The sequence below is a fragment of the Lissotriton helveticus genome, chromosome 10, assembly GCF_964261635.1.
Source record: "Lissotriton helveticus chromosome 10, aLisHel1.1, whole genome shotgun sequence".
NCBI classification, from domain to species: domain Eukaryota; kingdom Metazoa; phylum Chordata; class Amphibia; order Caudata; family Salamandridae; genus Lissotriton; species Lissotriton helveticus.
The window spans coordinates 856,658,173-856,681,693 of NC_136071.1; the positions used below are offsets into that span (position 1 = coordinate 856,658,173).

Sequence of the window (23,521 nt, forward strand, 5' to 3'; positions counted from 1 at the left end):
GTTCATGAACATCTTTCTCCCTGAGCTGTGATGCATTCTATATCTCACGATAATGCACAACTTAGGAAAAATTCCATCTGTCATACATAGAACTTGTCTAATGGGGATGTACATTTACCCAATTTATGTATTTATTTTTTTAAAGACCTTTATTGCGTATATTTCATACTAACACAGCTGTTGGCCTACGACCCACAGGGCCGGCCGCATTATTTTTTAGCTTTTGTAAACGTTGCATTCGATACACAGCCCTTTAGCCGACATCCCTGGGGTCCGGCGGCGTTATAATGAATGGTGTATACCGGTTATTTAGAAAGTATATCAGAGTACTGAAAAGGTCTGCATTTTTCCATTACAGTCTTGTCTCACAGTAAATTTATATAAAACTTTGAACAATCAAACTTGTCGACACACAACACAACAGCAATCCCAGCACGTACGAGAGTTAAGGCACGCCCATGATCGGAGTACACCATCAATGTATCATATAGTGAGATGCACCATGAAGTCAACTGTGGCTCAGAGATGCATTGTCTATTCCCACTCCTCCTCTATTTCCTCGTCTGAGCCAGTGTCATCTTCCGGCAGCGGATCACAAAGGTCACCCCTGTATGAGTTCCATGAGGACCAGACCCTATTCCATTTACGAGGACATGCCCTGTTCACGTATACCGTCCGTTCTGTAAACATTAATAGGTCCATGTTTCTACACCACTGTGGGAAGCTCTGGGGCCCCCCATTTTTGCGCTATGTCTCGCTTCGCCACCATCATGGCCAAAGTACTCCATAATAACCCGTATCGGGATAAATCGTTTGGCTCCCAGATGTTCAAGAGGCATTTTCGCGGTTCGGGAGTCAGTGATGCTCCCAATGCTTGCGACATTGTACGCATTACTTGGCACCAGTAGGCGGCGACTAGTGGGCAGTCCCAAAGGGTGTGAAATAAAGTACCCTCCTCCCCACATCTCCGAAGGCAATAGGGGTGTGGAGCCATATGTAGTTTATGTAGCGTGACTCTTGAATAGTACATTCGATGTAGGATTTTTAACTGGACTAGTTTGAGTCTAGACGAGATCCCCACCTCTCTTGGGGATGCCAGCGCCTCATTCCATTCTGTCTCATCCATGTCCCCCAGCTCATCCACCCATTTTTCGCGTAGTTTCATTGTCGGGTCTGGTTGGATATTTAGTAGTTTCTTATAAGTGAGGGAAGTGGCGCTGTGTTGCATATAGTCTGTGAGCAGTCTATCTTCTAGCGGGGAATATTCTGGGACATCACTATCTGGTGGTATCGCCTGCAGCAACGCATGTCTTATCTGCACGTATCTGTAGGTTTCGTTTGGGCCTAAATCATACTGTTGCTTGAGAAGGGAAAACGGGACCACCTCGCCCTTGTCCCACAGGTCTCCCACCGTGGATATGCCAATGTTATCCCATTGTGTGAACCCTTTACTCTTCCTCAATTGCCCCAACGCCTTAGTGTCCCAGAGCGGTGTAAGTTTAGTGATGGGTCCCTCCACCCCATCTGCGCCTGTGCCACGTGCCACAGCATGACCGTGTGCTTCGTGGGTCCTACCAAAAGGGTCATCTGACTTCTGTTATAGAGTGTCGCTAGCATACATTCCGCGCCCAGTTGTGCCCTATCTGCCGTGTAGGCAGGGTCATCTCGGGGCGCATGTATCCACTGGTTGATGATTTTAAGTTGGGCGGCCCAATAGTATAATTGCAAGTTAGGCAGAGCGATCCCTCCCTCGTACCAGCTCTTGGTCAACTTGACCTGTGCGATGCGTGCCGGTCTATTGTCCCAGAGCAGGGCGGACACCAGAGCCTGCACCTGTCGGAAGTAGCTCGTCGGGACAGGGTAGGGTGAATTTTCCAGTGCGTACAGGAACCTGGGAAGTGCCATCATTTTATAAAGTGCCGCTCTGCCCAGGAGTGTCAGCGGCAATGAGGCCCAGTGCTTAACATCCCCACGGAGTCGGGCCTTGGGTGGGATCAAATTTTTATTGAGGAAATCTGCTTGTCAGTTATGTAAATACCCAAGTACTTAAAGGGGGATGTGGTTAGTTAGAGCGGGCACCGTGCAGTAAGCTGTGGATCTGGCCCCTTTAGCACATAAAGGATGGACTTCGACCAGTTAATAGTATATCCCGAGTTTGTCCCGTAGTCATCACACAGGGCCAGTAAGGCTGGTACACTACTTTCTGGGTCTGTAAGGTACACTAACATATCATCGGCGTATAAGGACACACGGTCCTCCCACCCCTCTCTCCAGTGGATGCCTCTTAACAGTGGTGTACCTCTGATCAGTATCGCCAGCGGTTCTAAGACCAGGGCAAACAGTAGTGGGGAGAGGGGACAACCCTGTCGAGTCCCTCTCGCCAGACGAAACGTGCGGGAGATGTGACCATTGGCCGTAACATGTGCAACTGGATTAGTATATAAGAGGCGTATCCAAGCTATGTAATTGGGGCCAAAGCCCATACGTGTCAGGACTGCAAAGAGGTGCCCCCACTCGACCATATCGAATGCCATCTTTGCGTCTAGTGAAAGAATCACAGCTGGCTCCGATAGCGACGGAGCCCTTGCTATCACCCCATGCACTCGCCTGAGGTTGAGGGCAGTACTCCTGTTCGGCATAAAGCCGGATTGGTCAGGGTGTATTAGCTGTGCGAGGCAGGGCATCAGTCTCATGGCCAGTACTTTCGCAAGGATCTTAGCTTCAGCATTGATGAGAGATATTGGGCGGTATGATGTACTTGTTGCGGGTGGTTTACCAGGTTTCAATATTGCTACAATGGTGGCTGTCGGTTGGTCTACGGGGAGCGTTGCCCTGTCTCGGCTCTCTTTATACATATCTAGCAGGGGCGTTCCAAGCGTGTCCGCCATAAGTTTGTACCATTCTATGGGAATCCCATTCGGGCCTGCTGCTTTCCCCGATTGTAACGTGTGGATTGCTGATTGTATTTCCTCGACCGAGAGCTCTGCTTCTAATTCTTTGGTTGTTTCTGGTGTAATTGTTGGGATTTCTATATGCTGCATACTATGCAGGGCATCATGTTCTGTGATCTCTCGAGTTGGGGTGTATACTGTCTCAAAGTGATCCGCTAGTGTATCCACTATCTCCTCTGGGTGTGTATGTAAGTGCCCCGTGCTGGTGTGCCATTGCTGAATGCCCCTTCCACTCCTGTCCTTTTTGTCCAACCAGGCTAGCATCTTCCCTGCCTTGTCTCCCACCTCGTAGACTCTGTGGGCTGTAGCCGAAATATTATTCATCACCTGCAGTCTGAGATGTTCCCTATGTCGCTGCTGACATAGCTGTAGTGTGTGAGTTATGTCTGGCGTGGGGTCTGCTGCCTGTGCCGGAGTGGCTGCTTGTAAGGAATGTTCTAGTTCTTCGAGTTCCTTCCTCAGAGTTCTTCTATGTCTTGGTATAGAGGCAATTGCTTGCCCACGAAAAACTGTTTTATATGCTTCCCACAAGATCGAGGGGGAGGATACTGAACCTCTATTCTCGGCAAAATAGTGCGTCGTCACTTTTTTCAGGTCTTTCCTGATATTCGGGATTTTTAGATGGTTAGGGTATATAGGGTAAATCCTCCTACGGGTCTTTTCCTGACAGCGTATTGCCAGCATTATCGGGGAGTGGTCCGAGATCCCCCTAGGCAGGATTTCGACAGTATCAATGCCCCGCGTCCCATCTCCTACCCCGAAGAAATAGTCAATTCGGGATAGGTTGTTGTGTACTGTCGAGTGATAGGTGTATTGTCTCACGGTTGGGTGCCTTTGGCACCAAAGATCTATCAGGCCCATGGCCCCCAGGAAGCCCTGCAGGTTAGTGGGACCGGGTACATGTGACCTAACTGGGAATTTATCTAATGTGGGGTCCAGAACCGCATTAAAATCCCCACAGAGGAGTGTCTCCTTCTGGGAGTTTGAGTAGGAACATTCCCAGTGCTGGCAGGGCCACTGTAAGGAGTGCCGGTGGGATGTAAATCGATACAATGTTTAGGAGTCGACCCTCCCACTGCCCATGTGCTGCGGCAAAGCGGCCTTGGTCGTCCTCCACATGGCTCAATAGTATAAATGGAGAGGTCTTCTTTAAGAGAATACCTGTACACCTAGAACCAAAAGTGTACTCCGCGTGTGCCACCATTTTGTATCCCCTCCGGTCAAGTGCTTTACAAGCCTTTCCTGTGAGGTGCGTCTCCTGCAGCAGCACTAAATGTGGGTTCTGGCGATTGAGGGCCTGCAATACTAATCCTCTCTTTATTTTATCCCCCAGTCCCCGCACATTCCAGGTCATTATTTTCAGGGGTGGGGTGTCTCCCAGCCGTAATACGCCGTTAGATGCGGTCTCCTGTGAATGTCGTGACATGGTGAGGTGTGTTTGATTTAAGTCTCCGAGTTGTCCTTATTCGTGCCATGAGTCCCGCTTTTCTGTGGGTGGATCGTGTGCTGTTTTTGTCGTGTCGTGTCTTGTCGCACAATTCAATAACTAAAACATTTAAACATTCCCTTCCCACCCCCCTCCCTGCTACACGGACTTAGAACCGCCCGCCTCCCCAACTTAGCAGAGTGCGTAATCCCGTCCCAACCCATTGTACTTGCTTGTAGGGGGTAAGTAGTTCCGTGATGATAGCGGCCCCATTCGCCCTCTTTTGCCTCCTTCAGAGTGGAGTCCAAGGGCCCCACGCCCGTCTCGCTGAAGAATTTTGCCGCCAGTATCAGTGCATCCGGGCGTCTACAACTCTGGCTGTTCTCCGGTCTCCAGACCCGTTTCTGCGAACAGGTCTTGGCTGTGCCCAGGCGATGTCTGCTGACTCATCTGGTTCTCTGTTCTTTGGTCGCACTGTCCCGTGCCCGCTCGCCGAGGAGCCTCCACACGCCGCCAGCCGTCCAGCCATTCTCATGCCGCTTCAGGAGTCTCAAAGAACCATGCTTTATGATTATCAACTACTCCCAATTTTGCCGGGAAGAGCATGGAGTAAGGTAACTCCTTTGCCCGTAGGGCTTTTTTGATGTCCATAAAAGTCTTTCGGCGCCGGGCCACTTCGGCTGTGTAGTCTGGAAAGAAGGCGATGGCGGAATTCTGTATTTTAATAGGTGGTGAGATCCTTGCTGTTTGAAGTACGGCGTCTCTGTCACGGAAGTTAAAGAGTCTAGCTAGTACTGGCCACGGCGGCGCCCCCGGTTTCGGTACTCCACCGGGGACTCTATGCGCCCTTTCGACGGAGAAGAAGTGGGAGAGACCCTTTGGCTGTAATCTTGTCTTGATTGGGTCCTCTACGTAGAGATCCATCGTTTGTTTGCCTTCTGACTCTGGTATGCCTAGGATTCGGACGTTGTTCCTCCGTGAGCGTCCTTCCTGGCCATCCAGCCTCTCCTGAAGCTTCTCGGTGACCGTATCCATGCGCTCCATAGCCAGCTGCAGTTCAGAGGTGTCCTCTACTAAGGATTTTGTGACCACTTCCACCTGCGCCACCCGCTCCGTCATCTTGTGGAGATCTGCCCTTAGTAGGCCGACGTCTGTAGAGATGGAACCCACCGTCGCCTGCACGTTGGTTAGCATTTTCATCAGATCTTCCAGTGTCACTTTTTTGGCGCCGTCCCCCTCCGGGCTCTTGCCAGTGGAAGGGCGTCCTTCCGGATGTTGCGCGGCGGCTTTGTCGAAGGCGAATTTTTCAACTTTCGATTGTGCCGCATTGCCCCTGGGTCCCCTTCCCGCCATGGTTCCTGGCTACGGTCCCGCTGCTGGATTGAAACAGCCGTGCAGTTTTATGCTGGTTACACAGTCTCGTGGTTCAAGGCAACGGAGACAAAATGGCGCCACTTCCCAGGGCCTCCGCGTCACCGCAGGGTGTGCTGGTATGGCGGCGTATTCAGGCAAAGTTACACGGTATGAGTGGCCCCACAGTATCTCCCCCGCTGTATCTGCAAACCTTTAAGTCCTCAACTGCCAGCCGGCACCTCGGGCCTGCCTTATGGCATTACATACTTCCACCGGTGCCAGCAATTAGTCCCTGGCCTCCCAGTAGAGCGGTCGGGTTCTCCGCCAATTGGTACCTCGTGTCGCCGGTACATGGGATGCCTCCAGCGCCTGCCCGTTAGTACTGCTCGTAGTATTTCCGGTCACTCTGGACTCTGCCAAGGTCTCTCACTGGGTGCCCAGTGCGCAAACCCCCTGACGAATTGTAGGTGCCACAGGGGGGGGTCTCGGGGAGACAAGATCAGGTGTAGCAAATGAGACTCGCCAGCAAGGCGGTCGGCAAGCCTCCGAGTCCCGGTTCATGCAGTGCGCTGCAGGCGCACTGCCGTCGGGGCTTCGTGTATTGTCAAAAGGCGCCCGCGGGGGCAGTGGGCAGCAGCGCCGCAGGGCGCCAAGGCAGCCGTCACCTTCACACTACCTCGGCTCTCGTTTTGCCGCGACTTCTGGCGATCGCCCCCTTCTCCCGGGCACTTCCGGCCGGCTCGCAGCTCAGCGCAAGGTCGGTGTTTCCGATTCACAGAAGGGCCCACACTGTCGCCACGGTCCACTCCTGGCTCTTCTGGTCGGATTTTGTCCGGAGTGGTAGCGGACGGCGTCCCTCGGGTCCTCCACTCCAGATCAGCTTCCAGAGGTACAATTATGACGGATTATTAACCGGATTGATGTATTAGAGCCGCCTCGGTCACAGAGCGCTTCAGCTACGCCGCCATCTCGGTCGGCTCGTAGCCACGCCCCCTACCCAATTTATTTTTAAAACAATGAAACCCTTAAAAAGCTAATGCATAATCGTTTATATATTTAAATGTTTAATTTGTATTTAGAGTGTACAAGAATCTCCTACAGCAAATATGACATTTAAAAATGTATTAAATGAATGACATTAAACTGATTGCTGGTTGTATTAGTTTAGAAACAGACAATCGATTAGTTAGTTTGTGGAAATGTGTGAAGTAAATGTTAAATAATTTTTACCCTTCAATAAATGATGAAGCATTATAGACACTTCTCCTCTAGCTTTGCTTTCGCTATCTCCAATGCTAGCTTCGTGAACAGACCAAAAAGCAGGGAAATACTACAAAGAACAAACCCACACTTCCTCAGCCTTGAGATAAGCAACATTCTGAAAGCAACAGCATCAGGAGCGTCCCCTCTAATAGCTGTTTAAAGAAAAACTATGAAAGAACGGCTATCATTTAAACCGCATGTAGTAAGTACCTCTAGCGGCATTATAGGCACAAAAGGGGGAAGATGCCCTAACCTCAGTCTGGCCTTTAATGTAAAGCACACTGCTACTGGAGGGTCACGGTGATCTGAGGTACATCCATTTTGCAGATCATGGTGGTCTTTGGTGGCTAGTGCTCCTTAGTCGGGGCAGGGGACAACACTTCCCTGTAAGGACCAGCACCCTTCCGAGCCAGTCAATCAATGGGTCAGATGAACGCGCACTAAATTGACAAATGGTGATTGCTGCTATGTTTATCACCTGCCTTGTTATATTGTAAGCTGTATTTAAATCAACACAACACGTTTATACGTGAAGTTTATGTAAATCATGTTACACCATACAAAAACTGTGACAATACTTCATAGCATTTAATGTACTGCTGTAGTAGGTGCACACAGGGGCATTTGAGTTGGCAAATATTGATTGCATTCTGTATCTTGGGGCAGAGAGAATCGTATGCCTCGAACAATTTCAGACCTTAACTTTCTCAATAGTGTTGTCAAATGGTAATTACAGGTATTGGGATGTGCTTAAATGTTGCACTGCATGACAGACCCTCCTAAAGGGGCCTCAACAAGCACTGGGAGTGGTTTCTGCAGCAAGGCAAGTATATTAACACCTCTTTGAAAGTTAATATGTCTCTATAAAGACTGCTAACAGCCACATTCTTTTAGAGAATGTAGTTGGTTCTCGCAGCAAATGGTTTGTTTCTTTCCAGAGATGGACATCCACAGATTGTATGCTATCCCAAAAAATAAAAAACACACACTCCGTCCACTATAAACACTTTGCATGAAAAACTGACCTTGTCGTAATCTTTTACTTTCCCTCCTTTATTTCTTTTAAATGTCCCTCTCCTTTCCTTCCATTTTCTGCAGGATTACCGAGTATGCAGGCATGCCTGTCTGCCTTAATATATCTTTCTATGAATCCCTCTTACTACAACTTAACAATATATCCATGTATTTATTTAATTTGTTTATAGAGCAATTCTCATCCCCTCAGGGATATCACAGCGCTAGAACGCCAGCTATGTAGCGGTCAATTCAGCACTGTGTTATAGAGGGAATAGCCAAGTCTTCAGTTTCTTTCAAAACTTGCCATGGTCTGAAGTTAGGCAAAAGGCCATGCTAAAGAAATCCAATGGCCGGCCGCCAGATGGCCAGAAAAGCAACCTCCCATTCTGGTATTTTTTATGTGATAAACATTGACTAACTCTGTATTAGCCAAGTGCAAGTCTCCTGCTGGCTTGTAAAAATTCACTCGTCTATGTGGAATGGCCAGTCTGAGGTCCACAAAGCTTTGTGGGCAAGACATAACATCTTGAACTTGGCACTCTTGCGGACTGGTAGCCAGGGTAGTAAATCTAAATAAGAGGAAGCTGAGCCGTTACAGGAAGTATTACAAATGAGTCTGGCTAATATATTTAGGATGGACTGTAGGCGAGTAAATAAATAATCCGCCATTCCCAAGTATAGGGCTTTGCCAAAGTCCAGCCTACTCATGATCAATGCCATACATGTTTGCGTAAGAGTCGGAGCAGACCAAAGCATTTCCCACAAGTATCGGTTACCTGATCCTGCCTGGATAGGTAATCATCCATCAAGAATCCAAGATGCTTTGCTACTCTCCTACGTTCTGGTGGGATGCCCTGGGCTGTTGGCCACCACAAATTGTCCCAAATGTTACGAGCTCCTCCAAAAGAGTAGGCTCTCCATCTTTTCAGCATTGAGCTTTAGATAATGTGCTTGGATCCATGAAGCTACTTTCGACAAACATCCTATGAGGTTCTCCCAGTGTCTATAGAGATAAAAAGAGCTGAGTATTGTCAGCGTAGGAGCACATTTCAAAACATCAAGCTTTGACGATACCAGCCAGTGAGGAGATGAACATTAAATAGTGTGGAACTAAGCGATAAAGGCTGTACGGATATTTAGAAATGTTGGGAGCAGATCTGAAAGAGGGCAACTGAACTGACTGAGTTCTATCCTTCAAAAAAGATCCAAGCCATTATAAGGCTTTTCTGTAGTGCCCAGTCTCAAGTAGTCTCTTTATCATCAGACTATGAGATCCTGTGTCGAAGACAAGTCCAATAGGATTAGGTCTGCAGCCTTTCCCTGATCTACTTCTAATCTGATGCTTTCCACTATTGCCAGCAAGGTGGACTTCGTACTGTTTCCGGACCCAAAGCCTGTTTGTGATGTGTCCAAAAATTGTTACTTTCCAAGAAGGAGGTCAGCTGGCCAGTGACTAGCCTTTCAAATACTTTAGATATATATAGTGGGAGAGGAGTTGGCCTAACGGCTAGGGCGGTCGACCTCGAATCTGGGGAACTGGGTTAGAGTCTCGGCAATGACCCTGAACATCATGTGATTCTGGGCAAATCACTTAAACTCCCTTTGCCTAACCAAAAAGGAATGAGTGTCCTCATGTAACATAACTGGTGCTATGTAAAGCGCTCTGATACCCGATTCGGGTCAAATTCGCGCTATATAAAACGCCGCAAAAGAAAAAAATAGCAGAGATATAGGACGATGTCCGGACAAAACCGAGACATTGATCCCTGCTTTCTTTGTCAAAGGTAAAGTCAAGGCATGCTTCCATCTGGCTGGGTAAATCGCATCTATTCATTCCATCATCCATTAGCTTCTGGCAGAGCCCTCACTAATGAACATACCTAACTCATTGATGCACCACGAGAAAACTGGTGTAATGCATGGAATGGTTTCCTTCAGAGCACAAAACTAATCCCATGAATCCCTGAACTAACCACATAGTTTTAAGTTTCAGAGTAGTGTGCTAGTTGCCGTAAAGCCCTTCAGTGCCTGCAATTTCAATTCAATGTTTTGAGCAGCTTTTTTTCTAAACGGAAATGAAATTTAAGGTTAAAATACAGTGATAATCCCACCAAGACTGAACTGCGAGATGATAACACCTTTGAAAATGGTTTTAGAGTTAGAACAATACTGCCATCCTCTACAGGAGAGTTTGGGGAGGTTCAGCACCAACCACATTTTATGAGACCAAATGAAAAACATCGTAGCACAATTTTCCAAATGGACTGGCTAAAAAGCTATAGACTGACCAATCAAGTCTGAAGAGAAACCTATGAAGTATTCTAGTACTTCATAGTCTGGCACAGTACCCAGGACACTTTGATAGGATATTAAGTCTCAACCACAGCACTCTATTAAGGGCTGTGTGCACTGAAGATTTCTCATCCTGGCCACCCGTGGAAGTATCCCCAATAGCGAGCCTAAAGTGGAAACATCCCAGGTGCTTGCTTCTTAGGAAAGTTCATACTCCACTCTAGCAACAGAGAGTAAACATCATTCGTGTAGTTGCAGTCGGGGTCCTTCAGATGAACGACTGGAATAAGGCAAGTTAATATGGTTTTGAAAAAGAAATGCTCAAGTCTGCACAGTTCGTACTCGCTCACTAAACACAGAGCAATATAGCAAATAGGTTGGGGACATACAAAAAGAGACTTTTTGACAGTTAAAAAGTTTAGTTATGGTGGAGCCTAAACACTAAACAAGACCTGAAATTAGCCAATAAGCGAGTAGGCAAGCCACTCTTTAACACTGCCCGCTATGCCCAATACATCACAAAACAAGCATTGGCAATGCCAATAGGACTGGCTTTAAAATAATGTTGCCAGGTATTATTAAGTACTACAAGTAGATAGCGATGGAATGGATATGTATTTGTGTAGAAGCAAAAAACTGTATATGATTAGTGTAGGTTAAAATGTCAGGTGACATTTGCACTGTCAAGCCAGGCCTAAAGATCCATTGTAGGTTAATGACAGCGCTCCTCTGATCTGTACTGCTCCCAGATACATAAATTATCTACTCATCTAAGATAATTTAATAGCATGTGTGTGCCCTTGAAAGTTCAATCTCGGGCATAATTAAACACAACGATCATAGCTGTGTAGAGGGCAAGCACTTTTTTGTGAAAGCACACAACTTCGGCCCAATTAAAACAGTACTCCTGGCTCCTAACATGTGGGTGAAGCTAAAGCCCCTCTCCTGGTGTTCTTACATATTTGTTAGGTGACCGCTGCGCTGTCAGCCCAGACCATAAGAAAGGCTTTCTTCCAAGAGGCAAACATGACTGGGCATGAACGCACATATATATGGCAATGAGTGCATGTGTGTTGTTTCTCTGCATGCATGCCTGTAATGCTGCTAGCCTCTCTGCATGATTCTTTTTTAGTTTTATTGCTGGATGAGAGACAGATCCCTTTGAAATGTTACTCGTCTGTCTATACGTCCATTCATACACCTGTCTGTCCTCTGTGCATGTGTAATCTGCGACTGCTGACGTGTCTGAGTGGTGTCTGCTTGTTTATGTGAGCCTCTCTGTATTGTCTGTATGCATGAGTGCCTGTATCAGCACGGGTGATCAATGTGTGACTGTGAGCTTGCTCTATACACTCTTGGCCTTGTTACTGCTCGCCTCATCTGCTCTGATCTGCAGATCCTTCACACCAGAGCCCGTCTGCAGGCACATCTCAAAGATGCTTTCCTCAAGCAGTCTCCCTATTTATCATCACACAAGCAAATGCCCTTGTTAAAGTCATGTAGGCGGAAACAATGCAGAGGCTGGTGCACAGCCATTCAATGATCCTCGCCGGTTACTTTGCATGAAATGTAGATCAAATGTCAGTGAGCTGCAGTGGGTTATGTTCAATGGAAAATCATGCATCCGGCAAGTTGTCATGCCATATCAAACCTTTCCAACTGTCAATTACCACTCGCCCGCCTGCAGTCTTTACCAGCAAGTCGCAAGAGAAAATTGTACTTGGAGCAAACATGCAGGGGGGTGGCATCTACAGTGTACCAGAGCTGAGCTCATATGAGAACAGTCAACCGTGGTTATAAAGCCAGGAGAGCAGCACAGCATTTACAATAACATATTAAGCAATTTCCTCCGGTTGCAGGAAAAGCAACCAACCTCAGTAGATACCTGATGTTTAGATTTCATGACAATTTATTCTAAGTGGGATTTTCTAGAAAATAAGTTTCTCCTGGAAGTACTGATGCAGCGAGGAATGATGAATGGAAATGAGGAGTTTTCACTGTACACTGTCACAACACCAACTTGAGAAAGTGGACAGTTGGTTTGACAAGGAGAAAGGTTTGCTCAATGAGGCACACAGGTGCGGGGGCCACTTAGCACTGTAAATGGGAGATTATTGTGGGTCCCTAACAACCTATGCTCAAAACACAAGATATGCAGAGGAAAGTTGTCTTTACTAAAAGCGCATTGATTTTACTGGTAGACAGGAACCAGCATTCAAGAGATGTGGGGTAGGGCACGCCTCAATACATTATAGGCCAAATATACAGTTGTAATAAAAATGTAAATGTTCACCAACAGCTGGGTGGTAACACAAAAGTATATTAATAGCCTACCATGCACAAACATACAGTACAAATTGTTTGTTCAAATATTAGAAATCATCTGCTTCTACTGCTGCAGGCAGGACACTTAAGGTCAGAATCCACCCCACGCCAGATAAACAGCAGCCATTTTGGATTTTACAATCAATATCAATCCTCCACCTTGCTCTACCATCTAGTGTTCGTTGTAATAGAAAAGAACATCATAGCCTCCGACTGTATGAGGAAGATGAAATTTAATGAAAAGAAACTGCTGGTACTTGCTGAGGAGGTGGTGAAGGAGGAGCCCAGGGTTACGGGCATCTCATACAGAAAAACTATACCCAAAGTAAGGGCAAAACTCTTATAGGTTGGTGATTGTAAAAATCTTTCCAATACATTAAGCGTCATGTCCAGAAGCCTCTGTCTAAACTTAATTTTGTTACACAAATAGTCAGAGATTGTTACAGAATTCTTGGTTAGGAGTTATGACACTGTCGGTGCAGTCAGGAGCAGATCGAGAGCTTACCATTTATAAAAAGCTCTTTTGGAGAGTCCATAGCTAAGAGACTTCTGCCAGCATAGAATTTGGCTTTAGCGGATTGAACCAGTATTTTATAGTTGGTTATGGTTGCCTTGTTTTCGAGGGTATAATCTTTCACCAAGGCCGAAAGTATGAGAAAAATGTGGCAACACTGAAACAAGAGCGACTTAGAAAACACCAGGGCTCAGTTTAGGCCATGGGCACTTCAAACTAGGAGAGGCAATGGTGTGAACAGAAGAGGGAGAATTAGGGAGAAGAATACGAAACCGGATCAGAGCACAGTCTGACCAGTCCAATGGAGTAAAGGGCTACACTAAATTAAGGAGGGGTATTTTAGGAAGAGAGGTTAGTAACAGAAGTTACATGAGGAATGGTAATTGTTGGGGCAATAGTTATAGTAGTTTAGTGTAAACTCTTGAACATTTGGTAATTTTCGCAACATAAAACAGTTATGTGGTGAAAAATGCCATTTGGCTGAGAATGTGGGAGGTCAGCAAATGGATAACAGCAATAAGATCTTCAAATGGTTTCATAAAATTATTGAATTTATGAGGGTCTGATTTAACTATCTGGGCATCCAAATGACTCGGATAATGGGAGAAAAGGCAGGCAAAGCAGCCCTAATTGGGTTACGTATCGGCCCAATTAGGGCAGATACATAGCAAACTCCACCAACATGTGCAATGTAATCAACAAGTTATTCACAAAGAAAATACACAAGATCAGACTTGACAGCAACACCATAAAAAAGACCACACTACCTCTAATTCAATCACATAACACCCACAAATAGATCTTGTTTAGATGACTTTCAAGTGTGAACTTGCCGACATATTCACAGCCATCAAAGTAACCATACATCAGGTTTACATCCCACTCTCATACACTCAAGCATCCCAAACACGCTATCCAGAGAGGTACTCAAGCACTTTCTTAAAATTATCAATGCCTCCTTCAATAAAAAATAATTTACAGAATCAATTAAAATCGGACACTCAACCACTCCAGAACAAACATTCCATGGATTCCAATGACCAAGCCAAGTACATTTTGTATTAAGTTATTCAAGATAGCTATCTCTATGTAGATGCACAGCAAAATCAATGCACACTTCCTCCTAGGAAGTCCTAGTGCTGCTCCAAAACTGCAAACATCCAAACCTTGGATGATGTGCTCCTCATAAATGATGGAGGGGGTCCATGCTTGTTTAGATTTAACAAACTTTCAACTGCAATCAACACTGTCAATGATAAGGCCCTAACACAAACAACATCACAGCAACTACTCGTCACCACTTCGACCATCAACTTAGGTGTCTCTATAGAACCAGAGGAAAGATACTTCAAAGATGCACCATTCTCCATTAATAACAATGTTACATGCAACTCTATCTGAAAGTCTTAGTCATCACCAACAAATAACTCACAAACTGCATTACTCTTATACAGAACTGCAAGTCAAGGGTCTACATGAAATCAAATTTGTCTCTTCAAAAACCGCAAAAGACAAACCTACCTCATTAGTCACTCGGGCTATTAGTTTTCTCGTCAGCTCCAAAGCCTTGTCTGAAGTACCAGACAAACCCATAACTCTTAGACAGATAACATTGGTCACTGATGCCTCCTGTCTTATTAAAACTCCTGTCTGGACAATTCAATTTCAAAGTTGAATTAACCAATGTGCACAAGAAAGTATAAATTGCACTGCTACTGGTCATCTCTTTGAAGAACAGGAGGTGAATTACCAACCTCTATTAAGGAACCAGTTGTAACTTTAATACCTAAATATGCAGCAGTGGGAGTACCTGCAGGGCGGTGACGTGGGGAGGGGGAGAGGCAGGGTGGGGGGTAGTAATGTATGGATTACGGAGTTTTACAGGTAAGTAAACATTTAAATAAATAAAACAAATTTTGTTGAGTGCACTGCATCCCCAAAGGCGATGCAGTGCGTGCAACGAAATTAGTTTTATTTATTTAAATGTTTACTTACCTATAAAACTCCGTAATCCATACATTACTACCCCCCACCCTGCCCCTCCCCCTCCCCACGTCACCGCCCTGCAGGTACTCCCACTGCCGGCCGTGGCTGTAAATATGAGAAACTGTAATAAATGTTCTGGAGTTAAACCTATATCAATCCATAGCCGTATGCCTTCATAGAATACTCAACTTAGTTACCCACTCATTCTAAAACGGCTTGGTTTCGGGTAGCAGAAGGCAGAGTGTGCTTTCAGTGCTCTCAAATATTGTAGACTATAAAAGGCAATAATAGTAATCGATCTAGGATAAGGGTTTGGCTCCCTGGACTTGAAGTTACTATGAACTAATATATCCGCTACAGAACTACAACATACATTTATCAGGCTGTTGGAGATGTCCCATAAGGAGAACAATGTTAAAGTAACCTTAAATTATTTTCGCTTTTGATAACAATGAAATAAGGAGAAAAGTAGAGTTGCTTCACTTCCCCTGCCCTCACCTCTTCTTTGTTTTAGCTATACCACCGTTAGTAGGGAAGATTAGGAGGCCAAAACTGATCATATGGATCCATAATGTGACACAGACAATAGAATGTCAATGTGCGCTGATGACTGCCTAAGTTCGGCTAATGATTTCAAAAGACGGAGAGATAATAAGATACTTTGATACAATGTTAGTTTCCTAGTTCAATGAAAGCCCAAATTTGGTGCTCAACTCACAGGTCTTGGATAGGATTTATTTTAATACAATATGAAGAACCCAGGAATAGTCTGACCACAGGACCCAAATCTGGTGTGTAAGCTCAACTATAAGGAACGTTTGGCTAAGATAGGTAGCTTTGAGGTGTTGTGGTGGGTTGGAAAATGCACATCAGTACTGTAAAGGGTCTGACTTTCCGCTATGGCACACTCTTTCTATCTATGTACACAGATGACATCCTGCTCTTTGTGAGGAACCCGGACGTTAATATGTCCCTACTGATTAGAGAAATTATTAGGTTTATCAGAAACTCTGGTGTCACCATCAATTGGGCCAAAACTGACATATTTCCACTTATCGATGCTACATGACAGAGCATTGGAATACCCAATTTGCTGGACCACGGACTCTGTGAAAGACCTGGGGATCGTCTCGCACAGAGAGGTAGTCTATAGTCCATTGGCCATAGACACTTTACGGCGCCAACAGGCCACATGGGTTTACCTTCTATTGTTCTTGGAAGGCAGGTTGGCGCCGCTTCAAATAGTAATTCTACCCAAGCTCCTTTACCTATTCCAAAATATTCCCATTACCCTAAATAAATATTTGTATGCACACTCAAATCCCTTCTGGTCAACTTCATCTGGGCCGGTGGGGTCACTTGAGTTCGCTGGGACACGTTGACACTTCATTAGGAGTAGGGAGGTTTTGAAGTGCCCGATTTCAAATTACACTATTATGTTGCCCTTATTATGCGACACATTGGTATCATCCAGATGCACACCTCCCCAACAGTAAACTGGAACATGAGCAGACCCAGGGCGTGCCCCTGTGGTCAGTTCTTCCCCGTAGACAGCCTAGAGCCCTTAAAAAAGTGAGAACAGTTGCGACGACGAGCTGGACATGGCAACGTTGCGTCAGAGTGGGAACACCCTTCCCATACAACCCCGCACTTGTCCTACTACATAATCCCTGGCTAACAATGGCTTTGCAGACAACTGCGCAAAATTGCCCTTAATGAATTAGGTCACATATGTATTGTATTGTAATTGCATTTATATAGCGCTTACTACCCCAGACAAGGCGTCGGAGGGCTTTTTCGGGGAGTAGTACGCTACTCCGGGACCCATAGAGGATTAGGGTTGAATTAGTATAGTGAAACACGCAAGTACATTTTAAGTGGTGGATAGGTTAGTCAGTTATTTGGATTTGGAATGATAGTAGAAAGATAGAGGAGGACAAAGGTTTGTATTTATATAGCACTTGTTGACACACGCTATTCAGGAAGCCCATAAAGGATTAGTGGTGAATTAATATGGTGAAATATGAAGTAATTTCAGTGGTGGATATTAGTCAGTTACTTGGAGTGAGAAGAAAAGCAGAGGGATAAAAGGGGAAGAAAGATTTGCATTCATATAGCACTTGTTACCCCTGATGGGTGTTGAAGCGCTTTTCTGGCAAGTAGCATGCCACTCCGGAACCCATTAAGGATCAGTGTTGAAAATTAGTATAGTATAAATATGAAGTAATTTGAGTAGTGGATATGTTATTCAGTTATTTGGGTAGTATATTAGTATAGTTGAATATGAATTTTGAGAAGTGAACATGTTCGTCTGTTAATTTTGATTGAAAGGGATAGTGGAGGGATAAAAGAGTGAAGGATTATTATTTTTTTAGGTCTTAGCAGTAGGAGGAGGCTTTTGGATGAGAAACTGAGTTTTGGAGGGGAGGAGTCAGAGGGAAGAGTTTAGAAAGGTTTGTTTTAGGGGATAGGTATAGTAAAAAGAGGTGTCCGATGATGCACGGAGGGGTAGAGTAGGAGAGAGTCTAGAAAGGGTTATTTTGGCGATCATAGTAGTGGCATGGGGTTTGGGATAAATGAGAGTGGATGTAGAGGATGTATTGATAGATGTATAGGATGAGAGATAGGGTAGTGCATTGGAAGGAGTAGTAGAAAGAAGTTTGAGATGAGTCAGAAGGTTGGGCTAGAAGATATATTGAGCAAAGTATAGGCTGAGAAATAGGGTAGTGCATTGGAAATGCTTAATTAGAAGAAAGTGATAAATATATAGATCCATAAGTACATTGAAAGTATATAGATACATAAAGGAGGAAAGTATATTTAGATAAAAGATATTGATAGAGGCACGGGATGAGAAATAGGGTAGTGCATTGGATATGCTTTTTCAGGAGAACAGTAACAGACACACAGATCTAAGTACATGTAAGGTACATAGATGCACAATGGAAGTATGCACATGTAGACCAAAGATGATTTTTATTTATTTAGTAATATTATTTCTCTTAACATAATATAACTTTACATGTTTATACAAAGTAATACACAAAGATAGGTACATATCTATAGTGAAAACAAATGCTTACATACAGAGGGATATGCTGTAAATTTCTGTTTGCGTATGGTGCTTATGTGGGGAAGAGCCAAATCTTGAGAAGTTATCCGACGATAAGGTGGCTGTCGGTGGACCTTATGTTGGGGGGTAAAGTTCCATAGTTTGGCTGTTTGAACAGAGAAGGATGTGCCACCCATGGTTTTTTTTCTTGTATGGTGGGATTTTGAGGCGAGATGCTCCTTTAGAGCGGAGGTTCCTTTGTTGAATGTGTTTGGTGATTTTATTCCTGATGAAGAGTGGTCCTATTCCATGTATTGCGTTGTGCGTGATACAAAAGCAGCTTGAACGTGGATCTTCTGGCAACCGGTAACCAATGCAGGGCTTTCAAGGCAGGGAAGATGTGGTCTCACGGTTTGATACGCAAGAGTAGTCTGGCAGCCGAGTTCTGAATCCATTGTAGTCTTTTCATGGTCGTTAAAAGTGATCCGTGGTAGAGGCTATTCGCGTAATCGAGTTTGGAGAGAACAAGGGAGATGGTAGCTTGGACCTTGTGTGGAAATCCCAAATGAGGGAAAATTCGTTGCAGCGTTTTATTGGTAGCAAAGCTTGATCTTGCTAGTTTATCCACTTGGGCATTCATCGACAGCTTGGAGACCATAGTGATTCCGAGGTTTCTTACTTCCTTCGATACTTTAGGCAGTGATCCCAGTTCAGCAGGCCATGCGGAAAGCGGGTTGTAATGTTTCCAATCGCCACACGTGAGTATTTCAGTTTTTGAAGCATTCAATTTGAGATGGCTCCAAGTCATCCACTGATCCACGGCTCTGAGACACCTGAAATTTGGTGATTTTCCAATGTCTTTGGGGCATTCCAGTTGAAGGAGTATTTGCGTGTCATCTGCATAGTTATAGCACATGAGGTGAAATGTATTGATTTCAGAGTGTCATGGTTAACTGTGTCAAAGGCAGCTGAGAGGTCCAAGAGAAGTAGTGCAGCAACACCGTTGCGGTCAACTGTATTCTTTAGGTCATCTCAGATGGCAAGGAGGGCAGATTCAGAGCTTCTTCCCAGACGGAATCCTGTTTGGAAGTCTGAAAGTATGTCATTCTCTTCAATGAATTGTGACATCTGGGTGAACACTGCTCTTTCTATCAATTTGCCCAGGAAAAGTCCATTTGTAATGGGTCTGTAGTTATCAGGGTTCAGCAGGTCCAAGTTTGTTTTCTTCAGTAAAGGGCGTATGTATGACTTTTTGAGTTCTTCTGGAAATATTCCAGCAATTAAGGAATTGTTGATGATTCTTCTTACTGGAGTGGCAGCAGAGGTTGTTAAAAAGAATTGTCTTGAAAGTTTGTGGCGGACATGGGTCAGAAGGGCTGCCGGCAGGCCTGCTTGCTTTGACCAGGTCCATAAATTCATCGTGTGAGATGTGTTGGTAGGAACGAAGAGGCTTGATTAGAACATTCTTGGATTGTTGTTTTGTACAAGGGTTAGTGCTGGTGCTATGTTTCTGTTTTAAGTATGAGTCCAACGTGTCTGCTTTGTCTGTGTAATGATTTGCCAGTTTCTCTGTGAAATCTTGAGTAACAGGATGAGTTCCTTCTAGGCAATTTGGTTTACGAAATTCATCGAGTATTTTATAGAATTCTTTATTTACACATTTAGCGTTTTGAATTCTGTCTGAATAGTACCTTTTCTTAGCTTTTTTGATAGCCGACTTGTATAATCTGTTTATTTTCTGTAGGTGAAGTTTGTCTTGTTTGGAGTTTGTTTTAAGCCAGGTACGTTGCAGCTTTCTAATTTGTTGATTTATGTCTTTTATTTCTATGTTTCCAAGGCGCTTTTTTTCTTTTGTTCTGTTGTGTGGTTTTGAGTAGTATCAGGATGTCAAAAGCTTCCTGTACTGCAATGAATAGTGTGGCTGCTCTCCTTATTTATTCACAACTACTTTCTAACTTGTAAATGATAATACTGAAGTTTTTAAAAAAAAGGTGCGTGCATCTACCTTATAAAGAGATGGGACCCCCCACTCTTTAAGTTACAAAATACACACGAGGGCTGTAGGAACACCGCAGCCTAGATAGAGCACAGCTTTCAGGACAATCAATGTCTCATTCGATCTTCCACGATATATAATAGTAAAGAACAAAAATTGTATCGCTATGTATCGGAGCACTTTTGATGGAAGAAAAGCTCGGCTACGGCTGTATTTAAAACATCCGGTGCAGTGACGACACCTTTTTCTGTAAGTCTGTTACGTTGTGTTGAAGTTATGGTTTCCTTTTTCACATCATAATTAAGTCACAGGTTAGGTAACATATCCTTTAAAACCTAGGAGTTTCGTGACTCGACACGAATTGATTATTTCCGTCCTTTGTTCCAAGTAAGGGTAAGAGAGTTAACTTTTTAGTACACAACTTGTCACCGTAGTGATAGGAAGTTTACTGATAGATACTTTCTCATTTACAGACGCGCTTAGGTAAGCGTTTCATCATTAATGGCCAGTATATTTTTCAATGATTGGGATATAAGGAGTGCACCACGACAGCGGAATGCTGGTTGACCTTTGTAATTGCTTGATCGCATATATTGGGGCGAGCATGGCTTGTTTCACTGAGACGCTGGGTCTTTTCCTTCTTTCTCGATATTTTGTGTTTGTTTTACCAGTAATATTCATTTTTACTTTTTTCTTCTCTTTTGCACTACCTCATGGTTATATTGGGTCATGCTTTTGGCTTTTAGGATCCTACATCTTTTTTAATAGTAACACATTTCTTAAACTTTCTTTCAAGAGTGCGAATTCCAATCGTATCTATATGTAACCAAATAAAATTATGTTGTAGATCGCTGTGGAGGACTGCAATCTTGTTTTAGTCTTTATCGCAAGGACTCTATACTCATCCCCTGACGAAGGGTTCAGTTCAGAACCCGAAATGCATTGGGATTGTTTCTGTTTGTAAATTCACATGTATCACCTTTCTATTATGATATAACTTCATCACACGTGTAATTGTAATGTTGGAAGTGAATTTTGAAATCAGAGTAGATTTCACTGTTACCGACATTGATATGTTGATGAAATTGTAAATGCAATTGTTTTGAAATACAAAAACAATACATAGCGATACAATTTTTGTTCTTTACTATTCTATATCGTGGAAGATAGAATGAGACATTGATTGTCCTAAAAGCTGTGCTCTATCTAGGCTGTGGTGTTCCTACAGCCCTCGTGTATAAAAGCTTCCTGTAGCCACTCATAGATTTTGAACAGAATTTATGGTTTCCAGATTTGTACTGGATGTTAGTTGTGTTTCCAAGTGTTCCAAATTGAGTTTGTTCCACGGCCGATAGGTGGATGGATGTAAGGTAGTTTTAGGTGAGTCGCTTAGCGTTGTTTTATGTTGGAAAGTAAGCAAGTGGTGGTCTGACCATGTGACTGGAGTTATACTTTGAAAGGTAAGTAGTTCAGTATTAGCAAAAATGACATCTAGGATATGTCCAGCGGTGTGTGTTGGATTGTGGACAATCTGATGCAGGTTCAATGAGTCTAGGCCGGTGATTATTGTTTTTGGATGGGTCATATTGGGTTTATCAAACCAAATGTTAAGGTCACCCAGAACGCATAGGTTGGAGTGTATTGTTATCAGGTTTGAGACTGTGTCTAGAAGTGCTTCTGGGAATGTTGCCTTGCTAGATGGAGGTCTGTAAAGGAGCAGGAAGTTACAGGAGGAAGACGGTGTAGGATTGCATTTTGTTAGAAGAGCCTCACAATTCTTTATGGAGATGTTGTTAATTTTAGTGATATGTATTGTTTGCCTGAATACAGCAGCTAGACCACTTCCTTTTTTGGCTATACGATTTTGGGTGATTATTTGATAGCCTAGAGGAATGGTTTCATGCAGGACTGGAGCCATATCCTCTCCCAACCATGATTCAGTTATGAATAGTATGTCTGGTTTTGCATCGGTGAGAAGGTCGTAGATGTGATGCTTGTTTTTAGAGAGGGATCGAGCATTTATTAGTAGACAGTTTAGTAAGTGGCCTTTGGTGATAGTGGGACTTTGTTTTGTAGAAGAGTGATCAGTATTGTGTGGGTTTGTAGCAGGTGTGTTTTTAGTGCTGGTATTAGTTGTATTAGGATAGCAATCGTGTAGCTGTTCTGTATCGTGTTCCTCATCCAGCATGCTAAGAAGGCATTTTGATGGGTCTGCGTGTGTATGAGTTGGAAATGGTGTTTGAGAGCGAGTTGGAGTGCTGGGTTGCTTTAGTGGTGTAACATTGTTGTGAAGTAGACATGGGGAAGCAAAGTTGTGAGGTGTGGCATGTGGCTTATATTTTTTGCGTGTGTTTAAGGCGGAAGGTGTAGGGGTCAGGGGAGGTGGTGCAGATGTGGGTCATGTAGTAATGTTCTAAATTGTCCAATGGATGAGAGGCGGTTAGAAGAGAGGTGCTGTATTGCTGTATCTGTGTTAGGTGTGGTGAAAGAATGAAAGCTCCTCATACTACACCAATTGCAGGCCCGTGGGAATCCCAAGGCCTTGAATGTCTTTGTTTTTGCAAGATTATGCTAAACAGTTTGGGAGAACACCCCAAATTTTCTGGCAAGACTGCTGGAATGCCCCCACTAACACAACTTCAAACTTCTGCGGACACAACGAGATGGATATCTCGATTGTATACCAGTGTGACTATCTCGGGGGATAGGCGCAGTACCATTTCAGCAAGCATAGGATCAGGGCCTAGACGTACCTCTCATGGATTTGCAATGGAAATACTGCAGTGGTCAAAAGGGGCAAGTGTCCCTAAACTAATGCCATAAACTTTTGCCCTTCAAATACTTACATAGGGCCTACATCGCGCCAGCTCAGCAACATCGGCTAGACCCATCCTCGCCCTCCTAACTGTATGCGCTGCGGTGCAGACCAAGCAGACTATCTACACTTGGCATGGGAGTGCCCTCCTATCCATGCCAACTCGGAGGATATTATGAAAATGTGTGCGAGAATGACTGCTCAACGCCTACCCCCCACCCACTCCGCCCCTAGTGCTGCTGCTGGGGTATGGTAAAGACGCACCAAAAAAGGTTAGACTATTCTCGGCATTCGCTGTGCTTACAGCTAAGTGCAGGGTGGTGATGTATTGGGGCAGTCACAGTACACCTCAAGCACTTGACTGGATCAAATACCTCATTTTCTGTAATGACCGCATAGAATCATAGAATCCTACGCATCGATGCTGTGGACAACCTCCCGACCGAAAGATATATGGCCCCAGATAGCCTATTTGGCTGCACAAGCCAAATGCGACCACGAAATTCAACATTGACAGTGGATTTCATACAG

General features: G+C 44.4%; 1 protein-coding gene across 1 annotated transcript in view; it reads right to left on the reverse strand.

The window, feature by feature from the left end:
• HIBADH (3-hydroxyisobutyrate dehydrogenase) overlaps nucleotides 1-23,521 on the reverse strand; it is a 523,510-nt gene that overhangs the window by 1,691 nt on the left and 498,298 nt on the right. The window lies entirely within an intron of this gene.